The following is a 9,184-nucleotide window of genomic DNA, read 5'->3' as shown; positions in this document are numbered from 1 at the left end:
AGAAATCATAGTAACCGCTGCGGCGTGCAGCCCGATCCGTAATTTATAGTCGACTACGCTCACTGGGGGTGTACAGACTCCGAAGAGGCTCCTACAGCCCAAGCGTCATATCGCTGCGGCGCGTTGCCTGATCCAATATATATATATATCGCTGCAGCGTGCAACCCGATCCATATAAGTATAGCTGCAGCGTGCAGCCCGACCCATAATATATGCATATAATATCCTCACTCTTAGGTTCTCAACCTCTCTCAGTCATTAACCTCACAGCCTCTCAGACACAACAATAGAAATTAGGGAACTCAGCCCAAACAGTCCTCACAATTAGAGTGGAGTGATAAAACTAGTTTTTAACATTTAAACAGGTAAAACATGACTGAGGATATGCTTATAACAAATAAAGTGAGGAAAAACAGTAAAAATGCCCCTAAAGGGTATCAATAGGTCGACACAAGGCCTCAAACATGACATACAACCCATAATACAGTATAGATGACTAAAGTACAGAATATCATAAGGTTTCAAATCAAATACGCGGCTCAATAGTCGTTACGGGACGGAATAAGTCACAATCCCTATCAGTGCATGCCCACATGCTCGTCACCTAGCTTGTGCGTCACCGCATTTATCAAAACAACTCAAATACCGGGATTTGTACTCTCAGTTCTAGATTTACAATGGTTACTTACCTCAAACCAGTGAAAATACTACTCTGCAATGCCTTTGCCCCTCGAATTGGCCTCCACTCGCGTCAAATCTATCCAAAATCAGAATCACGGCATCAAAATATGCTAAGGGAACGAAGCCCAAGCGAAAACAATCAAATAATACCAAAAATCTCGAAATTGACCAAACTCGACCCCCGGGCCCACGTCTCGAAACTCGATAAAAATCACATCAATGGAATTCTTATCCTCCCACGAGTCCATACATACTAAGAAGACTGAAATCGAAGTCCAAAATACCCCTCAAATTCTCATTTTAAAGTCTCTTAATCTCAAGCCCTAATTCCTCAATTTTAGGCTTAGATTCTATGATTTATTGGGTAGATTTCACAATAGAATCAAGTTTTAAGTCCAAAATCCTTACCTCCAAGTGATTCCCCTCGAATCCCTTTTCAATCTCCTTCAAATAGCTCCAAAAATGACCAACAATGGAAGAAATAAACCCCATATTCGCGGACAAGATGACCTTTTAAACCTTCTGCCTAGGCCTGAAATCCTTCTTTGCAAACACGGTCAAAGCCTCGCGTTCGCGAAGCACAAAAATAACCTTGACCAAATTCCTCTTTTGCGATCGCAACCAGCACATGGCGAACGCGATGCTTTACTCAGACAATCCTTCGCGATCGCGTTCCACCTATCGCGAACGCGATGAATTTAATCCACTAAAGCTCAGCCGCTCATTTTCTTCTATACGAACGCCACACTACCCCGCGAACACGATGCACAAACAATTAGCCCTTCGCGAACGCGTAGCCATCCTCGTGAATGTGAAGGCTTAAATTCCACCTTCCTCAACTGACTCTTGCAAACACGAGGGTCCACTCGCGAATGCGAAGAGTAAAATACCTGCAACAGCTGAACAGAAATTTGAAACTTTTCTTTAACTCAAAATGATCTATTCAACCCTCTGAAACTCACCTAAGGCCCCCGGGACCTCAACCAAAGGCACCAACATATCCCAAAATATTATTCAAACTTGTATCAATTTTTAAAACACCTCAAATAACATCAAATCGACTAAACCACATCGGATTCAAGCCTAAGTTTCCAAAAACTTCTAAATTCCGCTTTTGATAAAAAACACAACCAAACCACGTCCGTATGATCTGAAATTTTGCACACACGTTCCAAATGACACAATGGAACTACTGCAACTCTCGAAATTCCATTCCGACTCCTATATCAAAATCTCACCTATCAATCGGAAATCGCCAAAAATCCGAATTCGCTAATTCAAGCCTAAATCTACTCTGAACCTCCAAAACTCATTCAGATCACGCTCCTATGTCCCAAATCACCTCCCGAAACTAACCAAACCATCGGAACTCACGTCCGAGCCCTCTAACACACAAGTCAACATCCGACTGACTTTTCCAACTTAAACTCACTCTAAAGAGACTAAGTGTCTCAAACCTTACCCAATCCTTTCTGAACTCGATCCGACCGACTCGATACCACATAACATGGTTAAACAAAGCATAAAAAGCAAAAATGGGGAAAACGGAGCTGTAATTCATGAGACGACTTGTTGGGTCGTCATAAAAACCTTGGACGATTTTGCTTTTGGGCGGGCAAGAACAATACAACTCTAAAATGTGAGTTATTGAGTGAAATTAGTCTTCATTTAATAGAGTTATTTTGGCCGAAAATCCTCCTCCAAAAACGTGTAGGATTCTCCTTCTACAAGTAGAATCCTAGTCCAACTCTATTAGATAACTTTTCTCCCAAGTCACTTTTTACCCAAGTCTTGTCCAGGTTTTTACTAGGTATAGCAGGGACCACAGAAATAATAAGAGGCTACCAATTAAAGCGTTAATTCGAAATTAACATGAATTAATTCTTACTATAATTAATTACAATTTATTCCACTAAAAACTGCAATTGAACTCCTCAATATGAATTTCGAAAATTTAATTACACTTATTTTAACTCCCCGTGTTAAGATCTCAAATACCAGTTAATTAAATTAAATCACTGAAAATTTAATTTAATCAACTAATTAAATCCTTTACAAGTCCGCTTAAACTATTTCATGTGACCGCTACAAAATCCACTGGCTAGGTTTTCACATGAAAACTTATAAGCTTACATAAAGGGTTATCATCAAACTCAAAATCGAGTCATGGATTCTATCAACTAATTATTATTCACAAATGTTATTCGTTATTGTCCAATCTATTAGGCATTCACTAACTCTAAACAGAGTCGCACCGTTTGATAAATCAAAACAATAAACAAATTATATTGATCATAATAATTATATCAAGATTAGGAGTATAAGCTCATTTAATGAATTAGACAAAATATTTTATATATTCAGTACAAAAACATCTTTTCTCTACTTGGTCCGTTCAATATACGCTGAGTATACTAGCACAAGAAGTTGGAGTAAAACTACTCCCATAATCAATACAAATTATACTATAATATTGTGCTACAATAATCAAGATATTTTGTCCAATAATATCTTTGATTGTGAACATAATTTATTAATTATGAGAACCAACAATTTAATCTTCTGTGCATGAGCTAAGACTCCATACACTAAATTGTCTACTACATAACTAAAAGGACACACATGTAATAAATGATCTATTTAAAATAGTACTTTATTGAATTGAATAAATTAAACAAACAATTATTTCACAAAGAATAAAATGTAATACTACATCTAAACCGCATGGTTAATAGTATTTCCCAACAACGACATGATCCCTTCGTATGTTAAAGTTAAAAATAAAAATACATAAAGTTGAGTTGATGGGTTTTGTCAAATCACTGGAGATTTCTTGATTATACTGTGTTGGCTCTTGGTCTTTCGTGGAGGGTTTTTCTCCAATTGGTGTTGGTAAGGAAAAAGTAGTGTTGTAGTGGTTATCATTGTGGCCTACCATGGGATCCATTTCCTTCGATGACTAGATGGAGATATACATTCTGATGGTAAGTTTAAAGGCTACTAATAAGATAGCTTTATTATTCCAAAGTTGTTTAACATAAAATTGGCATCTGTTAGTCCAAATTTATGATCTTCTTACCTTTGTTCTTTCCTTTTTTTTTAAAACCTCTTTTGAAATGAGTTCGTATTACTACATGCCTTACTTCGAAAGAAGATAAGTGATTGTAAAAGGCATTTGTGAAGTGTTTGCTGAGTTGCTAGCTTCTAATTTAGATTTCACTAAATTAGAGGTTGACCAAATGATTTTGAGTATGTTTGGTCTAACGCTGTAAAGGAAAAAGTCGAAGGATATGGGCATTTGCCCTTTTGAAGAATACAGAGTTCGCGATAAAGATTGTGAAAATTTCAATGGATCCTCGATATTGTACTCTTTTTTTTTTCTCCGCAAGGTTTAAAGCTTAGTGGTTCCAGCAAGACTGGACTGTGGGATGTAGCAACGAAGTTATGATTTTTATAGTAGTTTTAGTTTTATTTTTCATCATTTTCCCTATCCAGTATTATTTTTCATCAATTTCTAGCAGCTTATTTTCTTTTTATTTTGATTTATTTCTTTAATTATCAGTTTATTTATCTTATTGTTTGCTCTTTTTTCCTATTTTCCTATTTGCTTAAAATTTATTACCCTTATGTTGAGAATATTATTAGGTGTAATTAATTTGTAATGTTGGCTTGGTTCTATTCATAAACCTAACAATTTTATTGGTATTCTCTATTTAAACCGGATGATTGGTGTGTGTTAAGGTTTATGGCTCTTCATTATCTTGAAATATATTTATATGCAGTATATATAGAGTTGAAGCAAATATTGAGCCTTGCTTTTTGTTGTAGGCTTGGAGAAGCAGGACAAACAAGTGATTGAGGAATCTAACATAAGGCTTGTGTGCTGGTGCTTTCTCCTCCTCAGAATTTAATCACACATTCACACAGGTAAAAGACATTAAGAGGAGAAAGCTACAATATTTTGAAGAAGCTACTGTGTTCCATTTTTCGGAGAAGCAAATTCTCCTTTAGATTACATGGCTAGCTGGAGCTTATAAGTTGAAGCACCTGGCTCGCTATTGTACTTTTGAAGAGCTTCCAAGAGAAGTTAGAGCTAAAATCAAAATGGAGAAGTTAGAAATTCCCGCATTCAGAATTAAGAAGGTTAAAAGTAAAACCAAAAAATGGAACCAAACCCCAATCCCCCAATCTTCCTAATCTCCACCCCTCCACCACCGGACCATCTACCAGCCTCTTGAATGGAACTGGCACTCCATGGATAGGCCCTCAGCTACGATTTTCAACTGGGCAAGCAACAGATCTCCCTAATTATCCAGAACCCAGCCCATCTGGCAAGGGTAACAGCAGAAGCCCTAAACAGGGGCTTGGGGATGCTTGGAGCTCAAATGTGGCAGTCAATCAAGGAACAGAATAATCCAGCCAACTTGAACACCAACAGAGATCTTCCTATTCAAGACAGAATTCACAAGATCTTCAACAGTATCCCATTCTTTCTAGAACTCACAGCCGAGGATCCATATGCAACACCACAGTTCAAAGTATTCCAGCCGGAATCAACCCTAAAAACTTCACCTTCACAGCAGGAGAAGCACCCCCAATCACCCAAGAAACAACCACCTCAATCGCCTCTGGGAACATCTCCAAAGGAATCTCAACAGCCCTAAAACTACTGAGGAACAATGAGACACCGGTGGACCAAGGAGCAATACCAATCGACAATATGGTGAGAGTAGACTCACTGTGGCTGGAAGCAGTAAGGGTGGTCGAATTCAGCGTGGACCACAGCGAAACATTGATCCTATTGTGCCCAAAGAATCTAGCTCGTTGCGGACTAGACTTATCATCTTACTTGAGCCAAGGTACTCTCAAATCCCTTCTAACCCTAATCCCAGTGATAAGATCCCATTAGTCTCAACACAGGGGAAGAGATGCGATGCAACCCCAGGGCAGGAAAAAAGCATCAACGAGCACCAGCCCTCCAACACTGAACCCTCTAATGAATTTCATAATATGGAATGTTAGAGGGGCAAACAATACGGAGTTTAAGAGGCACTACTCTGAAATGGTCAATCTTCACAAGCCTATGATGTTGGTTCTCCTGGAAACCAAAATGGCAGACCACAAAAAGCTTACTGAGGAGCTTCAATTCAACATGCACATTCAGTTCCCTGCTATTAGTCATTCTGGAGGCATAGTGATCATGTGGAGGGAAAATTCCCTCCAAGTTGATGAAGTAGATGTCAACTCTCAGGGGATCCATGCCATGGTCAAGGTATTACCCTCAAACCCACAATGGTTTTTTTCTGCAATTTATGCTAGTAGCCACTTTGAAGATAGAAAAGGCCTCTAGGATAGTCTTGTTGACATCTCCAAAACTCACAAAGGGAGTTGGTTTGTGGGTGGGGACTTCAATGAAGTTCTTAAAGCAGAAGAAAAATTTGGAGGCAATCCTATAAACACCCACAGAAGCTCTGGAATTGCATTAACAACTGTCATCTGATATACCTAGGGTTTAAAGGTAGCAAGTATACTTAGTCCAACAAGAGATACAAAAACAAAACCTATCTAATATTAGAAAGAATTGACAGATATTTGGCTAATAACCACTGGTTAAAAGAATACCTTGAAGAAAACATCACTCATCTTCCAAGGACCCAGTCTGATCACTGTCCTATGCTTGTCAATCTAGGTAGTACCAATCCTAGTCCCACTAATAAACCCTTCAGGTTTGAAGCAATGTGGTATAGCCACCCCATGTTTCAAAACTTAGTTAGGGACTCCTTCAAGCCTGACTCTACTCTAATCCCCTCCACCTCTCTCTTTAAGGCTAATTCTCTCAATTGGAATAGGCATACCTTTGGAAACATCTTCCACAATAAAAAAAGCTACTAGAAAGGATAGCAGGAATCCAGAAATCTTTCCTCTATCCCACAAGCACCACTTTACAAACCCTTGAAAACAATATTATTGAGGAGCTTAATTCAATCTTAAAAAATGAAGAAGATTTTTGGAAGATGAAGTCTAGAATCCAGTGGCTCTCTGATGGAGATGCAAACATCAAATTCTTCCATACCTCCACCTTAAATATAAGAAGGAGGAACAAAATCCTTTCCTTCCAAAATGACATTGGTCAGTGGATGTTTGAGGAAGGGGAGATCAAACAGACAATTTCAAAGTTCTTCATAGAACTCTACACCTTCTTCCTCTCATGCTCTCAGAATGATTTATCCTCCACTGAAATCCAAGGGCCATGCCTCTCTCAGATTTAACAAACAACAATTAGAATGCCTCTAAGGGATAGTGAAATCAAGAATGACATCTTGTCTTTCAAGCCTTTCAAAGCCCCTGGGCCAGATGGCCTTCACCTTTTATTTTACCAAAAATACTGGGACATAGTGGGTAAGGATGTCATCCTTTACTGCAAAAAATATTTCTCCACATCCACTATGGACCCAGTCATGAATGACACTCTTCTAGGCCTCATCCCAAAATGACCTCAAGTCACAATGATCAAAAACATCAGACCAATAGGCTTATGCAACACTGTCTACAAGACAGTAACAAAAATCATTGTCAATAGAATCAAGCCTTTCCTCCCCCTCATCATTGGACCTAGCTAGGCCAGCTTCCTATCCAACAGGAAAGCTTTAGATAATGCCATCATATTCAAAGAGTACATCTCCCACTTTGGGAAAATGAAGGGAAAATACAGTAACATGATCCTAAAGATTGACCTGGAGAAGGCTTTTAACAGACTTGAGTGGTCTTTCATTAAGCAAACCCTCAATGGCTTCAAATTCCCAAACACAATCATCAATCTCATCATGTCATGTGTCAGCTCCTCCACCATCTCTGTAATTGTCAATGGAGAGAAAACCACCTCTTTCATGCCCACTAGGGGCATTAGGCAAGGTGACCCCCTCTCACCATATCTGTTCATCATGTGTATAGAAAGGTTTTCAAGAGCCATTGACAACAATGTCACCCAAGGGAATGACACCCAATCAACATTAGCAGAAATGGCCCTAAAATATCACATCTCTTCTTTGCTGATGATTTAACTCTCTTTGCAAAAGCTAACCTTCCAAGTTGCAACACAATCCTGAATACCCTTAATTTTTTCAAACTAGCATCAGGGCAAAAAATCAATCTCAATAAGTCCAAAGTATGTTTCAGTGCTAACTGCCAACCTTATCAAATGGAACTCATTTCAAACTCTCTCTTCATAAAAGCATCAACAAACTTTGGGAAGTACATGGGATTCCTAATTTTTCACAAAAGACCCACTCATAGTGATTTCCAGTTCATTATTGACAATCTTCACTCAAAAATGGCAGGTTGAAAAACAAGCATGCTTAATTTGACTGGAAGGACCACTCTGGCAAAAGCTTCCCTAAACTCAATTCCGAATCATGTCATGTAATACATCAAACTGCCAGCAAAAATAACCAAAGAAATTGATAAAGTTCAGAGGAACTTCATCTGGGGCACCACTACTACTAAAAAGAAAATGCACCTGATATCTTGGGACATAGTTACAAAGCCTAAGGAGAAAGGGGGACTGGGGATTCAGAAACCCGAATTAAAGAATAAAGCCCAGCACTCAGGCCTTGCTTGGAGACTATACCAAAACACAACATCCCTTTGGGTAAAAACTCTTATTGCAAAACACTGCAATTGGAGGAACCCTCCCAAAAAAGCCAAGCCCCACACATGGCAATGCATTCTTAAAGGATGGAAAACATGCATGCAAGCAAAAAGGTGGGTAGTTCACTCAGGGAACAGAGTTAACCTTTTTAATAGCCCCTGGATAAACAACCTCCCTCCCATAAGGTCACTAATTCAAGGTCCTCTGACAAGAGAAGATATGTCCAAAGCAGTCGTAAATGTCCATCAACATGGAGTGTGGGACCTCTCTACTCTCTCTATTACCATCCCCCAAAATGTCCAAAACTCTATCCAAGATACTTTTATCCCACCCAATCCAGTCAACGAGGATAGAATGATATGGGGAGCAACACCAAATGGTCTATACTCCACAAAATCAGCCTACTCAATTCTAGATCAAGGTCAGGAAACCATGACCCACAATTTCACTTGGGTTTGGAAGCTAAAAGTACCAAAAAAATACAATCTTTTTTCTGGTTACATTTCCATGAAAGGCTCCCCACTGGATCCTACCTCCATTATGTGGGGGTACAATCAAACCCCAGTTGCCACCAATGCAGCCAGACAAATGAAATCTCAGCACACATCTTCTTTGAATGCACCATTGCACACACCTTCTGGCAGGACGTCATCTCCAAAAGCAATAAGGAAATCAATACTTCTATCCATGATTTCACCACCATAGATTGGCCAAACACTTCGGCAACCCAAAAGAAAAAAGCATACAACAACATCATTACTTGGTAAGAGCTCCCCCCTTTCTGTTTCTGGCAAATATGGCTAATAGGGAATAATAACCTCTTCAATAACAAAAGAGATAGGGCAGACTCAAAAT

Source organism: Nicotiana tabacum, chromosome 20, assembly GCF_000715075.1.
Source record: "Nicotiana tabacum cultivar K326 chromosome 20, ASM71507v2, whole genome shotgun sequence".
In the NCBI taxonomy this organism is placed as follows: Eukaryota; Viridiplantae; Streptophyta; class Magnoliopsida; order Solanales; family Solanaceae; genus Nicotiana; species Nicotiana tabacum.
The sequence above is the reverse complement of the archived record's forward strand: the minus strand, read 5'-3'. Positions refer to the sequence as shown.